This window comes from Protopterus annectens, chromosome 10.part0 (assembly GCF_019279795.1).
Source record: "Protopterus annectens isolate FY-2018-M chromosome 10.part0, PAN1.0, whole genome shotgun sequence".
Taxonomy (NCBI): Eukaryota; Metazoa; Chordata; order Ceratodontiformes; family Protopteridae; genus Protopterus; species Protopterus annectens.
In genome coordinates, this window is record NC_056744.1 from 341,919,779 (window position 1) to 341,934,674 (window position 14,896).

Here is a 14,896-nt window from a genome sequence, read left to right on the forward strand (position 1 = left end):
CCCCCACACACACACACACTCATCTTCCACTTTCTCTCTTATTCCCTTCTATTAGCAAATAGTATCCATAACTGATCAACACTGTGTTTGTTAATTTAAACTGAGACCACAGTAGCCTACTGATACAAGGTTATCCTGTTTTTCCACCTGGCAAATGGTTAAGAAATGACTTACAGTTTCAGAGCAGTCCTTGGTCAATTGTGATTGTTTCTTAAACACATACTTGTCTTTGCTTTGGCTCATTAGCAGCAGTACAAAGAACTGCCTGCTCACACCCTTGTTCTCCCCTCCCCCTTTCCTGTTTATTACCTTAAGACAATCCCAAAGTTAATAAATATTACCTGTGGCAGGCACCATTTTTACAACTACAACCACCCTTGTCACTATCATATATTCATTTATCAGTTAACTCTGTTACCTGATTGTTTCCAGCCCCCACATAAGAGCAACTAACAGGGTCTCTACCCGCTTCGCTCCCCACCCTACCTCCAGTCGTCCCACCTTTATTACACTCACAAACCCCTCCCATCTTTCCAGTAGCCAACCACAGAACTAACTCAACACTATCTCCTCCATCTTCCCACTACTATCACACCTCCTCAACTAACGTACAATCATACCTTACCTATGCTCATGGCATGCACTCTCCTTGCATATCTTACATCCTACCAAAGCTCCATCATTCCCCCACTCAACCACTACCACTGTACTACTACTCACACCACTATTCATGTCTCACCCTCACTCAGCTCCCCTCCCACCAACTCAAGAAAAATCCCTATGCACCCCCCACATATTCTACCAACTATATTACTCAAGCATAAAGCATCCCTACAACTTTACACAGTAACCCTCCCACCATACCTATTACCCAAAGAGCACAATCATAAAGTTTCCCTTATAAACAAACACATTCGAAAACTAATAACCTCATGCATATCTAAACTAGCCCTAAGTGGAGATATCCACCCCAACCCTGACCCTACCATCTCCAACCCCAATCCTCATAATCAGACTAGAAACCACAACTTCTCCCATATTACAGCCAATAGAAAGCCAAGTGACTTCCTTCTACTAAGCCTAAATATTAGAAGTATATCCAACAAAATCCATGAACTCCATGCCACCATAGACTTGTACTCCCCAGATATAGTCATCCTGACAGAAACCTGGCTAAAACCTCACATTACCAGTGAGCAAATACTCCCCACAGGTTATGGCATACTAAGAGTAGACCGGCTAAACAAGAAAGGAGGTGGTGTAGCTATAATATTTAAACAGCATCTAAACATCCAGATCTTAAAATCATCAGCTCCACAAATAGGCAACGAAGAAATAATATATACCAACCTAAACAACACAACCCCCATCCCCTCCAACCCACACCTTCAGCTAGTAATCTCCCCATTGCCTTCTCTTTTTAATAAACCAAAACAAAACCATCAACATAATTGGATGCTACTTCCCACCTGGCCAAAACATCCCTCCACTAGAAAACCTCCTCAGCTGGTCTACCCACCATCTCCCCCAAGAAACTATCATTTTAGGTGATTTCAATATTGATTGGCAATCCTGTTCTGGCAACCATTCAACCCATCATGTAAACCTTTATGGCTTCACCCAACTAGTCCAGTCGCCAACCAGGATAAATAAAAACTCCAGCAAGCACACTACCCTGAACTGGATACTAGTCAGTAAGAGCCCCCCAGTCATATATAACAGGCTGCTTATCAGATAGCCTCAGTGATCACTCTCCAACATTCCTACTTAAAAAATACCCATACCAAGCTAAACCTGTCATCTACCATCAAATACGTAAAAAACTAAACTTTAACCCACTCACATTCCTCTCATCCCTCAAAGAATGTAACTGGCATCCTCTAAAGTACCTCAGCCTTGATGACGCAGTTGAAATTTTTTTAATACTACCTTCTTGAGCATCCTTAATTACCATGCCCCCATAAGACTTTCCAGAATCAAAGCACAACCCTCCCCATGGCTACAGAAAACCACTAAGTCAGAAATGAAAAACAGGGATAAAGCCTGGGAGCACTGGCGCAAAACCAAAACCCCCTCAACTAGACAAATTCCTAGAATTACTCAATAGAGTCAAAAAGCTAATAAAACAGGACAAATTCCAATACTACCAGTCTGCCCTAGACTCCTCTCAACACAGCCCCAAACAATTCTGGTCCTCCATAAACTCCATCCTCCACCCAGGTAAAGTCAGTAGCCCTCCTCCTAACATCCCTCACTCCTCAAAAAATATTGCTACCTCATTCAACACACACCTCCCACAAACCATACTATCACTAGCTAAACAACACAACCCCCCTCCCCTCCAACCCACACCTTCAACTAGTAATCTCCCCACTGCCTTCTCTTTTTCTCCTGTACCTACCTCCAACATAAAAAAACTCTTAACTAAACTTAAGACCACCATTTAGCAGCAGACAACCTCCCAATTCTGAATACCTACAAATTGCAACTGATGCTCTGGCCTACCCGGTATCCATCTTGATTAACCGATCTCTGTCAGAAAGTTAAGTTCCCACACTGTGGAAAGTATCACATATAATTCCCCTCCACAAAGGCAGACCCTCCACAGAACTAACCAATTACCGCCCCATAGCTATTCTCTCTCCACTCTCCAAAATACTAGAGAGATGCATACACTTTCAGGTCTCAGACTACCTCCTTACTAACAACCTCCTTTCCAATACTCAGCATGGTTTCTGACCAAACCATAGCACCACCACTGCCTTACTCTCCTTTACTAACACTATCCTTCAGCATAAAAACAATGGCTATCTCTCCTCTGCTACTTTCCTAGACCTATCTAAAGCATTTGCCATGGTCCCACACAAACAACTTATCTCTGTCCTCAATAACCTATCCTTCTCACAATCGGTCACCAACTGGTTTCAGAGTTACCTGTCTGACCGCCAACAATCCGTTGTATGGCAGAATTACATATCTCCCCAACTACCTGTCTCCATAGGGGTTCCCCAAGGATCCATCCTTGGACCCCTACTCTTCTGTTTTCACCAATAATCTAGCCTCTGCCACCAAACATGGCACACTCATACAATACGCAGATGACTCAACCATCATCTGCTCAGCCCAGTCCCTACCCAAACTGCAAAAAGTCACACAGGAAGCCTTTTCCTCTGTTGAAACTTGGTTATCTGATGCCCAATTAATACTCAACCCAAACAAAACTAAACTACTCATCTTCCAACCCACCAAACATACTCAAAACAACTCTCACTTTAACATCACAGCAAAAGACAACACCACTATATACCCAACTGAACACACCAAATTGCTAGGAGTGGAAATAGACAAACTAAAATTTGACATTCACATATCCTTGACCATAAAAAAAGTCCACAATAAACTAGGAGCGCTATACAGAAATAAGCAACTTCTCACCAAAGCAGCAAAGATTTCAATAGCAAATTCCCACCTTATCTCCACCCTACTTTGTGCCTGTCCAATATATACCAACCTCAGGCAATGCGATTTAAACAAGCTAGAGACCTGCTACAACAAAATTGCCAAATTCGCCACCGGGGCAACCTACCGTAGCTACCACGGTCTCTCACTTGCTGAACTGGGCTGGCTTGAATTCCCTCACCTCCTTCAATGGTATCAACTCTCACTTGCCTACAAACTAGTAAATCATCCACTAAATGTCCCATCCCCTCCAGAATCTACTCCAACCTTATCGCACCACCAGACTACTAAGATCCAGCAACAAAAATCACTTGCAGATCACTAAAGCCAATAACTCTGCTGGTGAAGCACTATTCTCTTGCACCATAGTCAAATTATGGAACTCCCACCCACAATTACCTCCATACCATCATACACCCACTTCAAAACTTTACTAAAAGCGCACCTAAAAACATGCTAGCTATGCCCTTGCAACTCCCACTCTAATATCACCCTCCCCATCCAACCACTACCTTTCTTTCCACTACACTAACTACCTTGATTATAGCAAGCTCAGATGTTCATAATCCAGTACTTATTATACAGCAGGAACTTCTTCTTGTAACATTTGTTAATGTCTGTTATGTACTTCACAGATAAAGATTCTAGTTGTCTACTGATGTACTATGTTCTTCATCTGTAAATATGTTGCAAGTAATTGCTATGTAAATTGTTAATCGCTATGTAATCCAGTGTAACTACTGTCTATTTTAACTGTGGAGCTTTTCTCCCCGGGCCTCGGCTGAAAATGGACCTACGTCCAGTCGGACACTCCCGGTCAACAAATATAAATAAATATATAGAGGCTGTTGAACCTACTAGACCCAAGCCCAAAACAAACTCTAAAAACAAACCACAATGGTGGAATCACACGCACCAATCAGTAATAAAAAAGGAAAGACGTCTTCACAGTTGAGTGCCTCAAAAAGGCTTTATTTACACTAACACGTGTTGAGTGCTTTCGTCCAGAGGTAATAGGACTTCTTCAGAAGGTTCTAAAGAAATCCTATTACCTGTGGATGAAAGCGCTCAATGTGTGTTATTTTAAATAAAGCCTTTTTGCAGCACTAGACTTTGAAGACTTCTTCCTTTCCTTTTTTATCACAATGGTGGAATCCTAACCTTTGAGGATATAACAAAAGGAAAAAAAAAGTTATGTCTAAAATCAGGAAAAGCGACTCCCATAATGATAGGAGCTCTCAATTAAACTAAATAGAAACAAAGAGGTCTAATTAACTCAAACAAGGCCAATTACGGGATCAAGATAGCATCACAGGCTAAAAATAACCACACGGCCTTCTACAGCTAAGTCCAAAACCTCAAAGGCAGTACACATCAGTGTGTCAAACTGGTGGTCAATGGTGCCACCTTCATTGTGCTGAATTCAGCTCAAACATCACTCCCCCACTACCCCCTGCCTCCCTCCATGAAATACCTAGAAGCATAACCCCTCAACTATTTACAGTCAGTAGGTCCTGACGGTGCTTGCTAAGGCCAAAAGCACAGCCAAAAAGAGCTGCAACAACACCCTGGGATGCCTCTGAATAGCTGGAAATGTGACCTATCTGGACCACTTGAGTTTTTTTTCCAACTATAGTCGCAAAACAGACTTTGTATCCCAAGAAACAAAGACTATAATGGCTATCCCACTTCAAAAGGGTGGAGCATCAACTGACCCTGGAAACTACAGACCAGTCTGACTAGTCTAATATGCAAAGCCATGGAATGAATTATAATAGAAATGATCAACAAAGACATAGGCAACCTTCAGTCACTGGACCCAACCCAGTTAGGCTTTGTCAGGGAAGAGCACGTCTACTAAACCTGGTTGACTTTTTTGAGAAGGTCACCAAGGCAATGGATGAGGGGAAAATGGAGTATACCACCTATTCGGACCTAGCTAAGGCATTCAATTCAATCCCGCACTCGGGTATGTTGACAAACTCACCAAACATGGCATAAACCCCTACAGATCTTACTAGATTACCAGATGTCTCACAGAAAAGATCCAGGAAGTCAGGAATGGTGAGATTACCTCCACTAAGAGACTAGTCACAAGCAGGGTACCATAGGGCTCCGTGTTGAGCCTGCTCCTATTTGGCATCTACTTCTCAGAGGCAAATGCAAATGTCAAGGGTCTTTGGCTAACCAAGTTCACAGATGATTGCAAACTGTGAGGTATCATAGATTCTCCCATGACACAAACATCTTACAAGAGGATCTAACACACACAAATAACTGGAGCCAAAGTCATGGACTAAAACTCAATGCCAAGAAATACATTACGTATTTTGCGAAAAATGCCACCCAGGCTAATTACTCCATCGATAAGACACCCCTAACAGTTGACCCAGTAGTCGGCGATCTGGGAACATATGTAAGCAATAATCTGACCTTTGACCAACATTTAGCCATAGTAAGAAAATCATTTTATGTTACCCAACTTATAAGTAAGGGCATGGCCACTTTATCTGGCCCTTATCAGACCCATCACGGAGAACAAAGCCCCCTTCGGCATGTACCTTACCACACATACCAAACAGTTGCAATGCCCACAAAGGATCCTTACCAGGAAAACACAGAGTACAAACAAACTGACCTATACAGTTCGCCTTAAAGCTACTTCTCCATACTCTGTCTCCTACAGGTTACTGAGAGACGATCTATGTCTAGCATTACAAGGCATCCTTGTGTACAGCTCTGACAGAACTTTTGCCCATCTGCAAAATGAACCGCATCAGAATGACTAGACCCAAGGATTTAAGTTTGGCTTGCGACAGAAATAAGACACGTTGGTGAGACAGATGCGTGTCTCAGAGGATCCCCATGCTCTGGGACAAGCTCCTATCCATGCGAGGCAGAGTCCATTTCTAATCCTAAGCCTGGCCCCCATGTCTTTGATACATAGACAGACAGTAATGCCAAAGCCAACAACCCCCCCCCCCCGCAAATAACCTCTAAAAAATTTGTAAGCATACCTCCTCCTAATAAATGCCAATGACACATAGGGGCACAACTGGTTTGGACTGCACAACTCGACTTATAAAGGCCCTAGTACTCAGCACAGTACAGAACTATGAACCTATGACAGGTTTTCCAAGATAACTTTTGTGACGACTAATATTTACAAACTCATTCTACACACAACTTTTAAGACCCCATTGAAAATGCAAAGCCCTGAAGACCTTGTTATAAAGGCAAGTCAAAGAATGCAATAAAAACAGTGCACAGCCCAGACCTGAAGTCACAGAGCGAGAAACTGTATGTACTTAACAGATAAGTCTTGAAAAATAATGCAGATGGGGGGCATGACAATGACATGACAACAATCAAGCATATTTACAGTATTCAGACAGCCCAATGGAGAACCTCTTTTCAAAACAACAGATGCACAACAATCCACAGAAGACGCAGGGAAATACAATTTCATACACAGCTGGTGGCATAACAGAATCAACTGATAATTAATCCAAGAATAAATTGTTTCCCAAAAAAATGTTATAGATTACTTAAACCTCCTTCTTGAAGGAGTAGTACAGTAAATGCAATTCAGGAATGTATGGGATACACAGCCTGCACTGGTAATGTAGAGGAATAAAGCCCTGACTACAGCGTGGGAGATCCCAGTTTGATTAGAGTCTCTGGTGGGTGGGGTATTCTGTTGATGTTACCCACCTAAAGAAGTGAGGGGGTGCAGCACTAATGTCCGACACACATTCCGACCGTGGATTGCTACAGTGTGTGAACAGGGGGTTTGGGCTTAAAAGCACAAAAAACAATCTTGATGACTATAATGATGACCCCCCCCCCGATCATTTGTCCTGGTGATGGAGAACAAATGGGCTAACTGGTCAGAAGGGAAGTGATGATCAGCAGGCTAAGGGGGCATACCATGTCCCCCTACAAAAAAAAAAAAAAAAAAAAAAAAACAATGAAAAAGGCATATGAAGAAGAAAAAATGTTTGATAAGCATGGTTTACGCCTTCTCTAAAGGCTAGGGAACTGGCTGACAGCAACTGACAAAGTAATTTTTTTCATCAAAACAAAGCCCAGCAAGAGACCATATATTAAGCAGAGGTTTCAAGTGAACATAATTCACAGGCAAGACTGTGCAGCAGAACAGTTAATCTAGTCCTGCATCACACCAGCACGAGAGAGGCAAAAATAAAAAGCAGCCATAGAGGTCCATCTATCTCGGGTTACTTATGTTTAAATTTGCTGAACTCAAGTTGTCAGTATGTCAGAACAGGAAGAAAAATGAGTGTACATCACTCACAAGACTGACCATACAGTGCAAACAGATTACACAGATTTATGCCAGTGCCACATAAATGAAAGTTATGTACTCACCATAATGACAGATCTGGGTTGTCCGATTCCATCCTTCCTCAACGAATGGGACTTCAGCTGCTTTCAGACTCTACGATCCACAGCTTAGGCTCACCTCCTTACCCATAATCCCCCCTCATGTCCCCAAGATTACATCAGATAAAGCTTACCTGCAACACCATGACACAACAAGAGTAGAAAAAATAAAGTAACTAATCTCAAGTACACAAAAAAACTTTGGGACAGGAAACTATTCTGGAGTGGAAAAAGTACAGTCTCTCAGTTAGGGGGCAGACCATACCGTCATACCAGAAACAAACAAAATTTTCCATGAGAAGGAAGGGGGAAGGAGAGCAGGAAGTACAGAATCAGACAACATAGATCTATTGTTATGGTGAATACGTAACTTTTGTATCTGATGTTGTCTGTTCTGTCCATTCCTCAATGGATGTGATAAAGCCCTTAGCTACTTAGCTTTCAGGGTGGGTCTAGTGACAAAGGGGGATAATGTCAGCACAGCTATCTGGAATTTTGTAAATAATTATGTCATTTGTGAACATCAACATGATTTATATAAGATGTTTGAGTTATAAATGTACCTGCAAAAAAACTGGCACTTTAACAGGGGTGTGTACAGTGGATATAAAAAGTGTACACATCCCCTGTTAAAGTGCCAGGTTTTTGTGATATAAAAAAATGAGACCACAATAAATCATTTCAAAACTATTCCCACCTTTAACGTGACCTATAACCTGTACAATTCAATTGAAAAACAAATCTGTTAGTGGAAAATGTATAAAAAATGTACAATAAGCTGGTTGCATAACTGTATACACTCAAACTAATATTTTGTTGAAGCACTTTTTGATTTAATTACAGCATTCAGTTTTCTTGGGTACACACCTGCCATCAATTAAAGAGACTGATTAACCCCAAATAAAGTTCAGCTGTCTTAGTAGGATTTTCCTGACATTTACTCAGTTGCCTGCTACAGCAAAAGCCATGGTTCACAGAAAGCTTACAAAGCATCAAAAGGATCTCATTGTTGAAAGGTATCAGTCAGGAGAAGGGTAAAAAAAAAAAAAAAAAAAAAATCCACAGCACTGGATATACCATGGAACACAGTGAAGACAGTCATCAAAAAGTGCAGAAAATATGGGACGACAGTGATGCTGCAAAGAACTGGACGTCCCTCCAAATATGATGAAAAAACAAGACGAAAACTGGTCACGGAGGCTGATAAGAGACCTACAGCAACCCTGAAGGAGCTGCAGGAATTTCTGGCAAGTACTGGTTGTATACTACATGTGACAACAATCTTCCATATTCTCCATATGTCTGGAATATGGGGTAGGTTTGCAAGACGGAAGCCTTTTCTTACACAAAAAAAACATCGAGGCCCGGCTAAAATTTGCAAAACAATACATCAAGTCTCCCAAAAGCATGTGGGAAAATGTGTTATGGTCTGATGAGACCAAAGTTGAACTTTCTTGCCAGAATTTCAAAAGGTACGCCTGGCACAAAAACAACACTTCGCATCACCAAAAGAACACCATCCCCATGGTGAAGCATGGTGGTGGCAATATCATGCTTTGGAGTTGCTTTTCTTTAGCTGGAACTGGGGCTTTAGTCAAGGTTGAGGGAATTATGAACAGTTCCATATACCAGTCACTTTTGGCCCAAAACCTTCAGGCGTCTGCTAGAAAGCTGAAGATGAAGAGGAATTTCACCTTTCAACATGACAATGACCGCAAGCATACATCCAAATCAATACAATGGCTTCACCAGAAGAAAATTAAAGTTTTGGAATAGCCCAGCCAGAGTCTAGACTTAAATCCAATAGAAAGTCTGTGGGATGACCTGAAGAGGGCTGTGCACAAGAGATGCCCTTGCAATCTGACAAATTTGGAGTGCTTTTGCAAGGAAGAGTGGGCAAATACTGCCAAGTCAAGATGTGTCATGGTGATAGACTCCTACCCAAGAACACTGAATGCTGTAATTAAATCAAAAGGTGCGTCAACAAAAGTATTAGTTTAAGGGTGTGCACACATATGCAACCAGTTTAATGTACGTTTTTTATTTTTTTATATTTTTCCCCTAACAGATTTGTTTTTCAATTGAATTGTACAGGTTTATAGGTCACGTTAAAGGTGGGTAAAGTTCTGAAATGATTTACTGTGGTCTCATTTTTTTATGTCACAAAAACCTGGCATTTTAACAGGGGTGTGCACTGTACGTCTGCTGGTAAAGAAGTGTATGTTGAAAAGGTTTTTGCAAAGTGCTGTTTGAAATGTAACCACAGTGTGCCCTACTGGAATAGAACAGAAATGTACATGCAATATTCAAACTGTTTAAATGTATACATTTTAACAGTGGAAACTGGAACACGGGAGGTTAACTTCAGAAAAATAGCTGAAATTAAATTACTTTATGGCTACGCAGTAAAACATGGTATCTTTCAGTATTCAATGAGCTAGAGAGACAGTCAGTGCTGAGAAGTTTTCTGTATTCTCTTTACGGTGAAATAATTACTGGTCTTGAAATGTGGAGGAATATAATTGTTTTATTGTTCCAGCATCTGCCAAAGAACTGAGGTCTATGTATTTTCACAGGTAGATGCTAAATACTGTCAAGCTTCCAGCAGTGGGGGTTTCACCTGGGATAGAGTCCGATGACAAGAAATGATGTAATTCTGCAAGCTATCCCAGCAGTAATATTTGAGATATTAATTTGAGAACTGTCAGACACGTATCATTCTGTATTCCGTCTTGGACCTAACAAAAAACATTCACCACACATGTGCTTTGCTCTGCAAGTGATTTTCTAAGGTACAGTAACTCTCTTAGATACAGTCAGGAACTTGAGAAAGCTCGGTATTTAGCCGAGTGAAAGCGCTTGTTTTACTGTCATTAAAGTATTCGTACTACTTGATCTTCCTGGGTTTTCTTCCTCGCCTGAACATTGTTTTTACAGTCAGGAATATAGTGAGGCTTGGTTTAGAGATTTTTCTTTCTTTATTTGAGACTGTCCTGCAATGTAGATTTAAATTATTTGAGACTGTCCTGCAATGTAGATTTAAATATTTCCTGTGATTTTGAACTCTGTCACTGTGAATATATACTGAGCACTTCTTTCATTATTTGTAATTAAATATATTTAAACCTTTCATTGTGACTGATCTGAGTAGAGATATTTAAGTTTTCAGAGTACTTGCATATTTATTTGGCGACACTGTGTGGGCCACTCCTAATAGCCTTGCTCTTGGTCAAACTACCATTTGTGTTAATATTAATATTACGCAGTAAGACTGGACACCCTTTGTTAAGAGCCTTAAAGTAGTCGATAAGGAGTTGACTGGTGGCAGTGGTAACTACCTTATAGTTTGGGAAGAAGGGGGCATAACTAGTAAATCTGTACTAGCCTCTCCCAGAGGTGTGTGTGTGTGTATGTGTGTCTAAATCAAACCTCAAAGAGTGTGTGTGTCAGCTACTTGGGCAGGGACACAAAGCACTGGTTGGACAAAGTGGGTGCTGGTAGGTCTTGGCTTGGTCACTCAGCTGAGATCTCAACTCTATAGCTGTGCCAGTGGGGAGTCTTATTGGGGATTGAGAGAAATCAGCCCCTGACTGACTGTGGTCTCGGTGTGCTCTTAACGGAAACTGCACTTGATGCAGAGATCTGCATCTGGAAATACTGTGCATTTGTTATCCTGCCAGTGTACATCCCATACTGTTGCCAGTGGTGAGAACTGAGGCTCCTTGACTACTGGTCCAGTGGTTTGGGATTACCACATCACATCTGGTGGGCAGTGGTGTGGATAGTGAACTCCTGTAGCCTGAAACACTGGTCAATAAATAAGACTGAACACCCTTTGTTAAGGGCCTTAAAGTCGCTGATAAGGTGTTGACTGGTGGCAGTGGTTACTACCTTATAGTCTCGGCAGAAGTGGGCATAGCTAGTAAACCTGTGCCAGCCTCTCCCGGGGTGTGTGTGTGTGTGTGTGTGTGTGTGTGTGTGTGTGTGTCAGCCACTTAGGCAGGGACACAACGCACTGGCTGGTCAGAGAGGGTGCTGGTAGGTCTTGGGTTGGTCACTCAGCTGAGATCTCAACTCTATAGCTGTGCCAATGGGGAGTCTTATTGGAGATCTGCAGAAAGAGGGGAAAAACCAGCCCCGGACTGACTGTGGTCTCTGTGTGCCCCTAAGGGAAATTGTACTTGCAGAGAGCTGCATCTGGAAATACTGTGTGTGTATCTGTTATCCTCCCAGTGTACATTCCCCACTGTTGCCATTGGTAAGGATTGATTATTGATTACTGGTCCAGCAGTGGGTCGTCACAGATCATGGAATAATGTTCCTGAAGACAGCTTAACCAAAAGCCCCCTATTCCTGGAAAACAGATCCAATTTATAATGGGAATTGAAAGTGTAAATATAGACAGGTTAGCCTGAGGCCCTGGAAAAGAAAGCCTGAGAAAGAGCTAGCTGATTTCTGGGTAATGTCAGGCCTCTTTCCTTATACACACAACAGATGTCGACAGCTAATCACCTAGTAAAGAAACATTCTAAACACCATGACACAATGTAGGCTTTAGAAATAGAGACAAATTGGTTCATAGGCGGGTACTAGTCTATCGGCCCTGGGGCCTATACAAGCCCAGCCAAAAAGGTACCCTAGCTTTTGCCACCCAAGAAAATTATTTTCCTGTGTCACTGTCGAGCAGAGCCACAGAGGTGATCCCCGGGGTGAATTTCCTACTTCCCATCCAATCATATAGGTTCATAGGTTGGCTGTTCTGTCTTCTTCTAAGTTTTGGTATGACGGAGGCAGAAGCATAGCTGGTGATGTATGGCCAATAAATGAAGCATATACTCTCCTTTATTTGAAAATTTAAGAAAGAAAAAGTACAGTTTTGTACCTACCATAAATGTAGATGTCCGATAGGTATGCATCTGCAGTCCTAACATATGGGTTGTCCTGCCTCAGGCAGCCCTTCGGTCGGCCGGATTCCAAAGTCTGGGTCTGGCCTCGGCTGATGTCGCACTTCACCCGACGTCATAGCTGCTGTTTATTGGGTATAAAGGCATCAGCCGACGCCATTTTCCTCAGTGTTTCTTGCCCCAGATGCCAGGTGCCCTCTAGGAAGGCTAAATTTGGATAAATGCAAATAATTCCAAACAGTAGAGAGCAAACAATATAAATATATATATATATATATATATATATATATATATACACATATATACAAACAAATACACCATACTAGATTCCCCCAGCTAGCTAAAAGAGGGGTAAGTACCCTAGGAATACCACAGAGGGGAAGGAGGGTGGGTAATCCTGACTGCAGATGTATACCTATCGGACATCTACATTTATGGTAGGTACAAAACTGTACTGTCCTTCAAGGATGCATCTGCAGTCCTAACATATGGGTAGAATACCATAGCCAAACTGGGGGAGGAGGCACTAAGATAAAGATGGTGTAGTTAAGATCCCTTGCAAAACAGCAGTTGCAAAACCTGCTCGGGATCTAGAGTATAATGGAAGATTATAATGCTTGGCAAATGTATGCACGGAGCTCCAAGTAGCAGCTTCTAAAATGTCTTTGGTAGCCACTCCTCGTAGGAAAGCTGTAGTGGTGGCTGTAGCTCTTGTGGAATGAGGTCTGATATTTTCAGTTGTTGTCTTTCCATGAAAAGAGTAGCAAAATCGAATGCAATTTCCTATCCATTTTGAGATTGTCTGTTTTGAAATTGCTTTTCCTTGCATTCCTGTTGCATATGCTACCAGAAGCTGGTCAGTTTTTCTGCTGGTCTTAGTTCTGTCCAGATAGTAGCGTAATTGTCTGTGTACATCCAAGGTATGTAGCAGTCTTTCCCCCCTGCTCTGTGGGTTGGGGAAGAATGTAGGTAAATGAATCGCTTGGTTCAAAGATACTCTGGAGACCACTTTTGGCATAAAGGTAGGGTTAGTTCTCAGAGAGACCCTGTCCTGATGGAAGATAAGGAAGGGTTGTACTGCCATTAATGCCTGTAACTCAGATACCCTTCTTGCTGAAGTGATTGCTAGCAGGAAAGCAGTTTTCCAAGACAAGAACTGTAATTCTGCTGTTGCTGCTGGTTCAAAAGGGGGAAGTGTTAACTTTTCCAGCACAAAGTTGAGATCCCATGTAGGTAAAGGTGGTTTCCTTGGAGGTTTTACATTTTTGATTCCTCTCAAGGACTGCCTGAGTAGAGGATGAGAGAAGACAGGAGGATCCATGTTGTATTCTGCTGAAATTGCTGATGCATGAATCTTAATGGAGGAGTAAGACAGGCCATTGTGGAACAGTTCTGCTAAATATTCCAGGATGTGTGCTATGTTTGCCAATGAGACATTTTCTCCCTTTGCTGTACTCCAAATGAGGTATCTTTTCCACTTGGCTGAATTGTGTTAGAAGTAAGGGACATAGAGGTAGAGGCCATGCGTGTGTCCGAGACATGCTTCTCAGTAGAGGGGTACCAATGTTGCCTCGGCCAGTCTGGAGCTATCAGGATTACCCTTGGCTGATCTTCTCTTTTCTTCAGTAGAACTTTGTACATCAAGGGAAGAGGTGGAAATGCATATGCTGTCAGGTTTTTCCAGCTGAAGGAAAGGGAGTCCACCCGCCAAGCAAGTGGGTGGTATGCTCTTGTGCAGAATTTCTTCAATTGGTGGTTGTGTGGGGAGGCGAACAGGTCTATCTCTGGTAGTCCCCATTTCTTTGTTATGGCTTTGAAGATATCTGGATGCAGCATCCATTCGTGAGCATCCGTGGTAGTTCTGCTTAAGGTGTCTGCTAGAGAATTTTCTTTTCCTGGTACAAATCTGGCCTGAAGTTGAATGCTGAGATTCAGGGCCACATTCCACAAGTCCCTTGCCATCCGGCATAGAGGATATGAATGTGTACCTCCCTGTTTGTTGATGTACCACATGACTGTGGTATTGTCCGTCCTTATCAGCAGATGACCCTGTTGAAGGAGTGGTCTGAATGCCTGGATCGCATGTTTCACTGCCAGCATCTCCTTTAGATTTATGTGTAGATTCAGCT

At 42.1% G+C, this 14,896-nt stretch overlaps 1 protein-coding gene across 3 annotated transcripts in view; it reads right to left on the reverse strand.

The window, feature by feature from the left end:
* Positions 1 to 14,896, reverse strand: part of ABL2 (ABL proto-oncogene 2, non-receptor tyrosine kinase) — an 843,971-nt gene that overhangs the window by 188,140 nt on the left and 640,935 nt on the right. The gene's annotated exons all lie outside the window — the stretch shown is intronic.